This window comes from Magnolia sinica, chromosome 18 (assembly GCF_029962835.1).
Source record: "Magnolia sinica isolate HGM2019 chromosome 18, MsV1, whole genome shotgun sequence".
NCBI lineage: Eukaryota > Viridiplantae > Streptophyta > Magnoliopsida > Magnoliales > Magnoliaceae > Magnolia > Magnolia sinica.
Genome location: NC_080590.1, coordinates 44697775 through 44712175, shown reverse-complemented (window position 1 = coordinate 44712175; position 14401 = coordinate 44697775). Strand labels below are relative to the sequence as shown.

Here is a 14401-nt window from a genome sequence, read left to right as displayed (position 1 = left end):
ATTAATTTCGATCAAATACATAAACACGGCCCTGTCTAAATGGTCAGGCCACTCCAATGTTGTCTATAGGAAATGAACAGCTTCATCATGGTTATAACAGCAGTTCCCACCTTCCAGGGACCCCCGCCGAACCTCCGGATAGCTCCGACGCACATCCGGGTCTGCTCCATCAATTCTGAGCCAATACATAAACACGGGCATGTCCAAATGGCTAGGCCACTCCAATGTTGTCCATAGGAAATGGACAGCTTCATCATAGTCATAACAGCGGTTCCTACCTTCTAGGGACCCCCGCTCAACATCTGGATAGCTCCGATACACATCCGGGTCTACTCTATCAATTTAGAGCTAATATAATTAAAAACAACATAAATATATCTAAAAGCATTTGGATACCTGGGGAAGGCCTCCAATATTTGTATTTTTGGTTACTCATCCCTTTGTCTAAAAGCCACAATCGACCAACAATTTCTATTCACTACCTGTATTGCTTGCCTCCAAGTGCAGAGGTTTATAAGTAATATCCTGTGAATACAGGGTCGATCCCACAGGGAGATGAATTGCGAGAAGGAAAAAATCAAATGAAAAAAAATCTAAGGAATAAAAACTAAACTGATGATTTGATTTTTGGATTTTTTAATGGATGTAATTTAATTGAATAAAAAAACACCCAAGCTTCAAAGTTCCACACATAGATTAATGTTCCAAAATCATGATGACTTGGATAACACAACTAGGATCCGAGCACTATGGTCACCTAATCGGAAAATAAAACACTTTAAATATTTTAATAAATGATATAAAAGATTAGAAAATAATAGATTTGCATCATTGACATATATTCTCAAGCGCCAGTGATTTTAAGTATTCAATATCTATAGGATAATGAATATCAAAGAAATATAACAGGTTGAGAACATCTCCTATCTAGGAAATCTGATTAATCTAGGGTAAGCCTATCCATCAATGTAAATCTCATATGATGGAAACATATGGATCTTAAAAGAGGATAAAAACAAAACCTAAATAATAAATAATATGCATACACCATTATTCTCATCATTAAAATAATCAATCATCATAATTTAAAGAAATATTAAACCCATGTGCTTCCCTTCTAGCTTGGGCTAGAGGGAACTTAGAAAAACATAATTAAATTGCAGAAATAAAAAGCAACAAGAAAGAAAGAAGAAAAATTGCAAATAAAAAAAATCTAAAAGGAAAGAAACAACTTATAAAGCTTTAATAAAACTAAAAACTCTTTAAAAAAAACCCTAAATATTGCTCTTGAATGCTTCTAATGATGCTTTAGAATGCCCTAGGAGGCCCTATTTATAAGTAGGGAACTCCAAACTTCGTACAAAGTTGAAAACCCTAGAAAACGCCTCAAATATACGTATTTTCCCAAAATAGACTTCTCGCTGCATAGTTCGTTTAAAACAGACTTCCTGCTGCGCAGTTTTCCAAAATAAACTTCACAGCTTCAAAATACACTTTTTTAGGACGATTTCAGGATTCTTCACTTCAAATCTTCGATTCTCTTCATTCCTCGCTTGGTTTTCTTGGATCTTTAGCACGTGAATTCTTCAATCTTGATCTCTTAAGATCCATCCCTTGCCTTGGTGATTTTTGAGCATCAAATTATTACTTTTTAACACCCTTTTTCAATCCAAGCTCTTAAATTCACCTTGCAACACATACATGAGTAAAATAGAATATTAAGCTGATTCACGTTCATAAAACCAAGATGTAAATGGGCAAAATTATGCAATATTTGAGTCTCAACACACCCCCCAACCAGCATTTTGCTAGTCCCGAGCAAAATAAGCGAAGAAAAATAAAAAAAGAATAAAAATTAATTCTAGAAATAAAATTAAAATGAAAATAAAATTCTAACTCCACTTTCGCAAGTAATCTCGATTGCATTTAGCATATGCAACAAGCCTTTAAACCCCTAGGTTTCCTCTAGTGGACGAGTTATAGTCTCGTGAAGGTTTACAGAAATGTTACCCACAAACATTGAAAATAAGAAAAATATTTCAACACTATAAAATTTATACAATTATGCCTCCATTAATCATATGAATTCCAAAACAAAACAATACTTACCCTAGATATGAAGTTAGCTAGAATCTTAATTTTTTAATCCATTACATCCTTGAGTTCAGAGACCTAATCAAAATTTAGAATAGTTATAACCCAATATCCTTAGGTGCTTCGTGACACTAGTCTAACTTTGAGAAATATGCATGTTCCCTATCCTAACTCCTTTCAATCATCCCAAGAATATGAAATCTCTAGTTATCTCATTTTTTTATGACATTTCTTCTTTTATCATCATATCCTCATTATTATAGACCACCCTTAGATGAAGATTCCCATCGGGTTTGCTTCATAACCTAAGGTATCGTACTTGTAATGGTAACAGTAATGGATACTTAGGTATTCTTACTCCGGATTACTGACACGATTGTTATGGTCATTGCATTCATGCTCTATAATAAAAATTTCTTTTTTTTCATCACTCTCTTCTTTTTTTTTTCCTTTAATATTCTCTCTTTTAAACATATATCAATGGTACTAGTTCATTCAACCTTGTTTGAATCAAAAGTTGTTATTTTAGTTCACATATCATATTCCTCACTTAGTTAGCTAGGGTGTATTGTGAATTCAGTATCAAATTACAACTCACTTTAAACTAGTGATTAGATAATTGAACTCAAGTTTATAAATTTCAGTTGTCAATTTTGACTACTATCAACCTAGATTAGGTATTAAATTTGCCTTTGGAATTCGCAAAATATCATGTTCACATTCTTGTATATAAAAATATTATTTTGAAAATGTTGAAATTTTTTTTTATATATATATAAGACTGTTGCATGACTGATAGTATGACTCATGCACTTGCATTTGTGTGATTGTAGTTACTATATGCCCTAGCGACATCAGGGCCTTAGCCTCCACAGACACATCGTGGATGGCATGATTGAAAACCGGAAATATTTGGTTCTAGCATACGGGCGCCATAGACGTCCCTGGGTGAAAATCCCTAAACCCGATGGTACCAGAGGATGACTCCAACGTCTAGACCGAGTGGATATATGAGCGCATGAGGGCCGAATACCAGGAGGCCGCGTCTCCCACTGTGTCGTAGTCGGTTGGAAAGGAGTGTGGCCTTACTCGCCCGAGGGTAGGGGGCAATACTAGGCTGAGTTTGACCAGCTCACGAATGGGTCCGCTATCGACGTGCCGGATAGGTATTGGCAGACTATTGGTCAGGCGGATAGTGAGGTTTCTTACGCTCACTTGGATCGCGGCTAGGAGAGCGACAGTGCCATTTGGAGTGTATTGAACCCCGATGATTATCCAGAATGAGTGGATTCAGATGAAGATTGGCATGCTTGAGTTGCATCTCGCATCGCATGGCTGTGTTATGGCCGATAGCATTCATATCTTACACTGCATAGCCTTGGTACGGCTGATTGCATTCATGTGCTCATCACCATGATTCCGCATCACTCTGACCTTGTATTTTGAGCACATTTATATTACGCACACACTTACACCACCCTCTAAGCTTTCTATAAGCTTATGCATGATTGATGCGTGCAGGTGACACCAGGACGTAGTCGCAGCCTTATCTCGCCGTATTGGAGCGAGCAGCCGAGCTTCTGGAGTTTTGTTTCTTTTATTACATTGTATTTTCCCTTTCTATCGCATTGTACTCAAAAGTTTTGATCATAGTGGATTTTGTGGTGGTGTTCTTGTGGTTATTGTTTGTGGGTTATGCTTTTGTTATGCTCATTATGATTCAGACCGATGATTTGAAACCCTCCTTGTAGTGATCCCGTGATCGGAACCCGGTGAATGGGTGCCGGGTCCGAGAATGGGGTTCTACGAGGCTGTCGCGCCGGATTCGCGATCGGGAATTTTGTGAGCCCGGTTATCGAGTTTGGGGTGTGAGTTTAGGTTTAGGTTCTTGTTTAGGTTTAGGAATTATGGTTTAGGTTTAAGTTTAGGTTTAGTTATGTTATAGGATTTGAGAATGGGTTCGGGTTTAGGCTATAGGTTTTGGCTTTTAGTTTAGGTTATAGGTTTTGGTTTAGGTTATAGGTTATAGGTTTAGGTTTAAGTTTAGGTTTAGATTATGGGTTATAGGATTTGAGAATGCGTTCAAGGTTTAGGATATAGGTTTAGGTTTTAGTTTAGGTTATATAGTTTAGGTTATAGGGATTGAGAATTTAGGTTTAGGTTTTAGGTTAAGGTTATAGGTTTAGGTTAGGTTTTTGGTTTAGGTTAAGGTTATAGGTATAGGTTAAGGTTTAGGTTAAGTTAGGTTAAGGTTTAGTTATTAGGTTTAGGGAATTGAGAATACGATTTAAGGTTAAGGCTTAGGTTCGGGTTTGGGATTGGATTTATGTTTGGGTTTTCTAAGGTTTAGGTATAGGTTTAGGTTAGGAGTTAAGATTAGGATTAAGTATAGGTTTAGGTTTAGGGTATTCTTGTTTATGAATCCGATGCAAATGGCAGGCCCTTCCAATGGTTCATAAAATGGAGCTTATCATGGTCATAATAGGTTCTCTTTAGGTTAGCCCCGGTTCCAATAGCTGTTAAGCATCCGAGGTTGAGGTATTAATTTCGATAATACATAAACAGGCTGTCCAAATGGTCCTCAATGTTGTCCATAGGAATTGGACTTCATCATGGTCATAAAGTGGTTCCCACTTCAGGGACCCCGTCAAATCGAGATAGCTCACAACATCCGGCTCCATCAATTTCGAGTAATTACATAAACATGGTCAGAGGCCACTCTAATACTGTCATAGAAAATGGACAGCTTCATCATGGTCATAATAGCGGTTCCCTCTTTCCAGGGAGCCCCGCTCAACTTCCGGATTGCTCGTCAGATCATCGGTTGTCCATTAATTTCGATCAAATACATAAAACAACATAATATGTCTAAAATTTAGGTACGAAGCCTCCAAATTGATTTTTGGTCCACCTTGTCTAAGGAAATGGACAGCTTCATCATGGTCATAATAGTGGTTCCCACCTTCTAGGGACCACCGTTCAACATCCAGATAGCTCTGACGTACATCCGGGTCTGCTCCATCAATTTCGAGTTAATACATAAACATGGCCTGTCCAAATGGTCAGGCCACTCTAATGCTGTCCATAGAAAATGGACAGCTTCATCATGGTCATAACAGTGGTTCCCACTTTCCAGGGACCCCCGCTCAACCTCTGGATAGCTCCGACCCACATCCGGGTCTGCTCCATCAATTTCGACCTAATACATTTAAAAACAACATAAATATATCTAAAAGCATTTAGATACCTGGGGAAGGCCTCCAATATTTGTATTTTTGGTTACTCATCCCTTTGTCTACAAGCCACAATCGACCAACCCATACACCAATCTGTATGGAGACATTTCAATCGGGGTCTTATAAGCAGTCCTATAAGCCCATAAAGCATCGGATAGTCTGAGGGACCAATCCTTCCTATCTGGCCTTATAGTTTTCTCTAAAATATGTTTGATTTCCCGATTAGAAATCTCAGCTTGCCCACTCGTTTGTGGGTGGTATGGGGTGCTCACTTTATGCTTGATGCCATATTTCTTCATCAAAGCCTCAAATGTCCTATTGCAAAAGTGAGACCCGCCATCACTAATGATGGCCTTTGGAGTTCCAAATCTAGCAAAAATATTTTCCTTGAGGAATCGTATGACCACTTTGTTGTCATTGGTCCTACTTGGAACTGCCTCAATCCACTTTGAAACATAGTCCACACCAACCAATATATAAAGAAATCCAAAAGAAGATGGAAATGGACCCATAAAATCAATACCCCAACAATCAAAAATCTCCAATGGTAAAATTGGGGATAAAGGCATCATGTTGCGCCGGGACACTCTTCCCAACCTTTGACATCTATCACAAGCAACACAGAAAGCATGGGTGTCTTTAAACATGGTGGGCCAGTAAAAACCACACTGCAGGATTTTTGCAGTGGTTTTCTTAGCAGAAAAATGGCCACCACATGCTTCCATGTGACAAAAAGAAATAACACTTTGAACTTCATCCTCTGGGACACAACGTCTAAAAATTTGATCAGTCCCATATTTATATAAATACGGGTCATCCCAGAAGAAGTTCCTAACCTCGGTTTCAAAACGCTTCCTATCTTGTGACTTCCAATGATATGGCATTTTTCCCGTTACAAGATAGTTCACTATATCCGCATACCAAGGCAATTTGGAGATCGCAAATAATTGTTCATCAGGGAAAGTGTCCTGGATATGCATCTCCTCAGTGGAATCATCTAACACCAATCTGGAAAGGTGATCGGCCACTACGTTTTCTACTCTTTTCTTATCTTTTATCTCTAAGTTAAATTCTTGGAGTAGGAGGACCCATCTCAAAAATCTCAACTTTGCATTCTTTTTAGATAGCAAATATTTTAAAGCCGAGTGGTCCGTGAAAATGACCACTTTGGATCCCAGCAAGTAGGACCTAAACTTATCCAAAGCAAAAACTATTACAAATAACTCTTTTTCAGTTGTTGAGTAGTTCACTTAGGCCGAGTTTAGAGTTCTACTCGCATAATAAATAACGTAGGGCGTTTATCTTTCCTTTAGCCCAAAACAGCCCCCTATGGCATAATCACTTGCACGCACATTAGTTCAAAAGGAAGTGTCCAATCTGGTGGACGTATGATAGGTGCGGTGGTAAAGGATGATTTAATTTTATTAAAAGCACTTGCATACTCATCTGTCACTTAAATGAAACATCCTTTTGAAGAAGATTAGTCAAGAGTCTAGTAATGACACTAAAGTTCTTGATGAATCTTCTATAGAAACCAGCATGCCCTAGAAGTGATCTAATATTTCTAACAGTTCGGGGGATAGGTAGATTAGATATAATGTCCAGTTTTGAACGATCTACCTCGATTCCATTTTTGGAGATAACATGGCCCAAAACAATTCCTTTTTGAACCATGAAATGACATTTCTCCCAATTTAAGACAAGGTGTTTCTCTTCACACCTAGACAAGACAAGAGATAAATTGTTGAGGCATTCCTCAAAACTACTCCCAAATACAGAGAAGTCGTCCATGAAAACCTCAAGAAACTTTCCAACCATATTTGAAAAAATACTTAACATACACCGTTGGAAAGTTGCTGGGGCGTTACACAATCCAAATGGCATCCGTTTGAAAGCAAACGTGCCAAATGGACAAGTGAACGTGGTTTTCTCTTGGTCTTCTAGGGCTATCTCTATTTGGTTATATCCAGAATATCCATCAAGAAAACTATAAAAGGAGTGACCTGCTACCCTCTCTAAAACTTGATCAATGAATGGTAGAGGGAAATGGTCCTTCTTTGTGACTTGGTTCAATTTTCTATAGTCAATGCAAACACACCAACCAGTGGTGACACGTGTTGGTATGAGTTCATTATTAAAATTCTGCACAATAGTTATTTCGGATTTCTTTGAGACTACTTGAGTTGGACTCACCCAAACACTATTGGATATTGGGTAGATGATTCCCACATCCAATAATTTGATCACCTCATTTTTTACAACTTCCATCATGTTTGGATTGAGACACCTTTGAGGTTGTTTAATTGGTTTGGCGTCTTCATCGAGGTGGATCCGATGGGTGGTGGATCCAATAGGTGCATATGGAAGGGCTTATACCCTTAATGTCAGAAATGGTCCAGCCCAAGGCTCCTTTGTAATCCCTTAGAACATTCAACAATTTAATCTCTTGATCCTTGTCTAAAAATGAAGAGATCACCACAGGATAAGTTTTATTTTCACCTAAGTATACATACTTAAGCTTATTTGGTAGTGGTTTTAAATCAAGCTTTGGAACATTGGTTGGTGATAGCAGAGGTCACGAGTCCTCGATAAATAGGATTTGAGTGCGCGGTCTCCATTGGTACATACCAATGTCCTGGGTGGTAGTGCTCTCATTATCATCACAAATTTCAGCAAGCACTTTTTCTAAATCAGAATTTTTCAAGTCTCCAATGACTTGAATCAATTCCTCAGTCAGACTAGGTTCTAATTCCTCTTCTTCTATCAAGCAGTCCATGAAATTCAACTCATGGATCTCATTATTATCAATGGGCTGCTTACATAGATTGAAAATATTTAGCTCTAGAGTCATGTTACCAAAAGACAAGTTCATCATCCTGCAATATATGATATGATTGCATTTGAAGTTGCTAGGAATGGGCGGCCAAAATTATGGGAACTTGAGCACTAGCATTTATACATGGTTCAGTGTCTAGTACAATAAAATCCACGGGGAAATAAAATTTCTCCACTTGGACTAGCACGTCCTCTAAAATTTCCCTTGGTACCTTAATAGAGCGGTCAGCGAGTTGGAGTGTAATCGTGGTTGGTTTAAGCTCGCCTAACCCCATTTGTTTGTAAACCGAATAAGGTACTAAGTTGACACTTGCACCCAAATCTAACAAAGCATGTTCAATTTGAAAATTCCCAATAATACAAGGAATAGTGGGACTTCCCGGGTCTTTGTATTTGGGTACAACCCTTTGTTGAATGATAGCGCTCACTTTCTTAATAAAGAAGGCCTTTTTGTGCACATTTAATTTTCTCTTTACAGTGCACAAATCCTTGAGATATTTAGCATATGATGGAATTTGTCTAATGGCATCAAGTAGAGGAATATTGACAGTAACCTTTTGGAGCACATCCAACACCTCTTGATATTTCATGGGGACAGTTGGATTCCGAAGTCTAGATGGGAACGGAACTGGAGGCTCATATGACTTAGTCTCTTCATTCTTTTGCTGTTGCGGCTCTTGAACAATATCCGGTTCATCATTTTCTTGAGACAGTGACTCATCCTCCAGTATTTCTACCGGTTGTATTATTTTGTTATCGACCTTTTTTCCACTTCTCAAGGTAATGATGGCCTTAGCTTGTTCATGATGTAGCTCACTTGGATTTGAGTCTCCAATGAAATGTGTATTTCGAGGGTTTGGCACAGGTTGAGAAGGAAGGGTGCCTTTTTCCCTAGCATTTAGTTGAGTCTCAATCCTAGCCACAGCTGTCTTTAATTCCTGATTTGATTGGATTAGAGACTGATTCATTTGAGCTTGAGAGTTCATGAATGTGGTCAATGTATCCTCCACAGATGATCGCTTTGGTGGGGGCACATATGGTGCATTGTTAGGTGCCCCAAAGAAGTTATTTTGTGGAGGCATTTGAGGTGCATTGGGCACATTAATTTGTGGTCCATTCCTCCAACTAAGATTAGGATGGTTACGCCAATTTGGATTATACGTGTTTTCCATTGGTTGCATAACTGACCTTTGGTAATTATTTATAGCATTTGCTTGATCATGCTCATGCGTGATATTTTGTACAACTGAGATTATTGGACAATCCTTTGTGTCATGGTCTATACCACCACAAATGCTACAAAAATTACCTAAGGAAGTGTTTGCTTTAACCATATCAATCTTCCTAATTTCCAAAGCTTCGACCTTTCTAGCCAATGCAGCGAATTTTGCATTAAGGTCGTCTTCCTCTCTTAGGACATACATTCCCGCTTTCTCTCTAGGAATGGGTCTAGTTTGGTCTGATTTAGCAGAAACATCCCATGTCTGAGTATTCTCTGCTAACATATCTAGAAAATCCCAAGCCTCATTATGATCTTTATCAAGGAAGGTTCCACCACACATCATCTCTATGAACTGACGGGTATCCATGGTGAGCCCCTTTCGGAAAGCATCAATCACGTGCCATGGTTCATAACCATGATGTGGACAAGTAATTAGAATGTCTTTGAAGCGCTCCCAAGCTTGAAAAAATAGTTCATTCCCCTTTTGGGAGAATGACATGATTTCTTGTTTTAGTGCATTTGTTTTGTGCTCGGGAAAGAACTTTTTCAAAAACTCTCTACTTAAGGCTTGCCATGAAGTGATGGTATTAGGTCTTAGAGAGTTGAGCCATGCTTTGGGATCCTTTAGAGAAAATGAGAATAACCTAAGCTTAAGTACATCCCTATTGCCATTGTTTACTTGTAACGTTGCAATTACTTCCTCAAAGTCCTTGAGGTGCAAGTAGGGGCTTTCAGAATCTAAGCCATGAAATTTAGGAATTAATTGAATCACACCTGGTTTAAAATCAATGTTCCCCGTGTGAGCAGGGAACACTATACAAGATGGTAAAGTTGATCTCTCAGGGTGTAAATGTTCACGTAAAGTCCGTGGTTGGTTTAACACATTCCTATGAACTTCATTTTCATCCTCAAGAGGAGGATTATTTTGATTTATAGTTGGATTTGGCAGATTTGGATTTGGATTATCAATTGGGTCTGCCATGGAATCCAAGTGATATTGAGTGCCTCTTCTAAGTGAATGATCAAGGCCTGGAACTAGTCCCCCTTCAGAGGAGAGTCGATTGTTTTGATCCCTACTCCAACGGGACATAAACCATCCACACCACACAACAAATACCACTAATTCAAATCGCAAGTATGATACTTAAAATAAAAATAAAAACTTAAATCAACAACCCAGTGGCAGACCATGAGGGTTCGATCCACAAAGCAAAATAAATCAACAACCCGGGCGGAGCCGACCATGAGGGTTCATCCACAAAGCAAAATAAATCAACAACCGAGGCGCAGACCATGAGGGTTCGATCCACAAAGCAAAATAAATCAACAACCCGGGTGGCAAGGCCGACCATGAGGGTTCATCCACAAAGCAAAATAAATCAATAACCCAGGTGGAGCCGACCATGAGGGTTCAATCCACAAAGCAAAATAAAAAAAAAAAATAAATAAAAGTAAAACTAATGCAGAAATTAAACTATGCTAATATGGAAAATAGATTCGGATGATCTTTGTGATCAAACAAAAAACTATAGGACAACCATAGCACTTGGGTGATAAAATCCCAAGTGGCAACCTTATGTCATAGTTAGTGCTTGAAAGTCCCAATGAATTTATTTTCAAAGAAAAAGAAAATAAGAAAAAATAAAAAAAAAAAATCTATGGAAAATCTGGAGGTTTAGAAGAAAACTTACCTTGGCTATCTTGCAGATCATCTATCTCGTCTCTCCCCAGGCGCCAAAACTTGAGCTTGCCTCCAAGTGCGAGGTTCATAAGTAATATCCTGTGAATACAGGGTCGATCCCACAGGAAGATGAATTGCGAGAAGGAAAAAATCAAATGCAAAACAAACTAAGGAATAAAAACTAAACTGATGATTTGATTTTTGGATTTTTGAATGGATGTAATTTAATTGAATAAAAAACACCCAAGCTTCAAAGTTCCACACATAGGTTAATGTTCCAAAATCATGATGACTTGGATAACACAACTAGGATCTGAGCACTATGGTCAGCCTAATCGGAAAATAAAACACTTTAAATATTTTAATAAATGATATAAAAGATTAGAAAATAATAGATTTGCACCATTGACATATATTCTCAAGGGCCAGTGATTTTAAGTATTCAATATCTATAGGATAATGAATATCAAAGAAATATAACAGGTTGAGAACATCTCCTATCTAGGAAATCTGATTAATCTAGGGTAAGCCTATCCATCAATGTAAATCTCATATGATGGAAACATATGGATCTTACAAGAGGATAAAAACAAAACCTAAATAATAGATAATATGCATACACCATTATTCTCATCATTAAAACAATCAATCATCATAATTTAAAGAAATATTAAACCCATGTGCTTCCCTTCTAGCTTGGGCTAGAGGGAACTTAGAAAAACATAATTAAATTGCAGAAATAAAAAGCAACAAGAAAGAAAGAAGAAAAATTGCAAATAAAAAAATCTAAAAGGAAAGAAACAACTTATAAAGCTTTAATAAAACTAAAAACTCTTTAAAAAAATCCTAAATATTGCTCTTGAATGCTTCTAATGATGCTTTAGAATGCCCTAGGAGGCCCTATTTATAAGTAGGGAACTCCAAACTTCGTACAAAGTTGAAAACCCTAGAAAACGCCTCAAATATACATATTTTCCCAAAATAGACTTCTCGCTGCATAGTTCGTTTAAAACAGACTTCCTGCTGCGCAGTTTTCCAAAATAAACTTCACAGCTTCAAAATACACTTTTTTAGGACGATTTCAGGATTCTTCACTTCAAATCTTCGATTCTCTTCATTCCTCGCTTGGTTTTCTTGGATCTTTGGCATGTGAATTCTTCAATCTTGATCTCCTAAGATCCATCCCTTGCCTTGGTGATTTTTGAGCATCAAATTCTTACTTTTTAGCACCCCTTTTCAATCCAAGCTTTTAAATTCACCTTGCAATACATACATGAGTAAAATAGAATATTAAGATGATTTATGTTCATAAAACCAAGATATAAATGGCGAAAATTATGCAATATTTGAGTCTTAACACTGTCCTCCCGAAAAACACAAATATAACTGGGAAACAATATAAGGAATAAGATTATATATGTAATAAAATTATATGTAATAGGCATAGCCTTCAAACCCTATTTTAGAAAAATGGTTGGGGTAGGGTCTGGAAAAAGAACTGACCTGCACTCTCATCCTGAACTGAATATAGACCGTCTTTCAATAACCCCGCTTGTATGAAAGTCCGAGAAGCAGAAAAAATAAAATAAAATGTTGAACTCATTAGCAAACTTGATAAAACAATTGAAGCAAAAAGCGGTCAATAACAATGACGAAGACTTATGATCAGCTGTTTCAAGAATGTTGCATTTCATTCTTAAGAAAAGCTATTAGCGTAACATGAGGAATTGCGAACTCAAATTTCCTTCACTAGGAAAGCCACAATTCCTTTTCTGATAGACACTAAGTAAAGAATAACTGACTCAAACAACAATGGAAACATTAATGGCAAGGGGCCAATGGTTTTTGGACATGTATCAAAGTGCAAACAGCCCTATGATCTGAGTAAGCTGAAATTGTACCACACTGCCCCCAGTCCCATGCATTAACCATGTACTTGGTATTCTTTGTGATGAAGATCAATTTAGTTTGAATTGAATAACCATCCAGACCCTTAAACGGACAAAATATTAAGTCCTATGAAAAGGAAATAGGTAATAACAATACCCTTTTTGTTGTGTTATAGATTTTAACACACACCTGCATGACGGTTTTGATGCGGACAAAATCATCCATATGCAAGGATGGTTCATGAGGAACCTGAAGTTCAAGAAAAGCATTATTAATGATAAAACAAGGCAGAAATATCAAGCACAGTAAAACATTGTTGGGGCGAGGAAACATGCTTTTTCTTGTTCATTTAGAAAAAGAAAAAGTGCATCCACACCGGTTGTAAACTTGATTAAAACTTGGGAATCACATTGGCGTCTGAAATCCGTCATGTATCAAATCCAGGCACTGATTAAGTTGGCAAGGTGTCATTTGACAATGTCACTTTCAGGCAGTGTGTGAGGTGTATGTCCTATATTCTCGGCACATCTGTCGCATGTGGACTAGAGTTTGACCACCAAATTATTGCAAGTTTTGCCCACTGAACATGTACATACAGTTGCTCTTTTTGGGTTAATTGTCCGCTTCCAACCACTGAGCAAATGCTTGGCTAGAACAGTCAGATACCATTACTTTTCAGGTCCACAAAATCGATGAGCTGATCACCATGCACAGGCACCACATGTAAATTGGACATATTCCGATGTACACTTCACAGAACTTAATGAAGCATGCTACCGTGGTAGAATTCCTCAATAATAAATATTAGCAAATGAAAATGTGAAAACCCTTCTTCTTGAAGTAAAATTTCTAGAAAAATAATAATAATAATAAGGGAAGGTGCAATGACAAACATACCACCGGATGTGAATAAATAGTTGCCAGAGAGCGTGCTTTTACACCTTCATCACCCTCCAATTTCGGTAGTGGAAGTGAGTTTTTTCCCTGAATCAATATATACGAAAGGGCTAAGGCATTCAAATGAACCTGGTTTCTAGTGACCCCTTAATTTGAGTATAGTGAATGTTACAGAAAATGACAAACCTTCAGTAAAAGTAGCTTCCAAAGAATTCCGTTCACCATGTTACCCGCACCAAGCCTAAGTGCTAGCTTTGCAAGCCTTACATTCTGGAGTTGAAGAGAAGATACCATCAATTACATGGCCATCATCTTCTTTGGACTGAAAATATATTAATTGTGACCATGAAGGGGCGCATCAAGAAACCACTTTTGGGTCCACATATACCAAACACAGAAAACATGACATGAAAAACAGTTCATAAGTCTAACCCACATGAGTAATGCCAGGCACTGAATAAGCTTCAAGTTGTGAGGAGCACTTGTTGGGCTACTGATACGGACACTTCCATTGCAACTCGCAAGCCATATCATATGCACTGGATA

The 14401-nt window shown here is 37.8% G+C and overlaps 1 non-coding gene across 1 annotated transcript; it reads left to right on the top strand.

The window, feature by feature from the left end:
• Positions 1–9797: 9797 nt before the first annotated feature.
• On the top strand, positions 9798–9904 carry LOC131234143 (small nucleolar RNA R71). Its single transcript, XR_009165552.1, has one exon. It is a non-coding gene; the product is annotated as a small nucleolar RNA R71 (small nucleolar RNA).
• The last annotated feature ends 4497 nt before the right edge of the window (positions 9905–14401 follow it).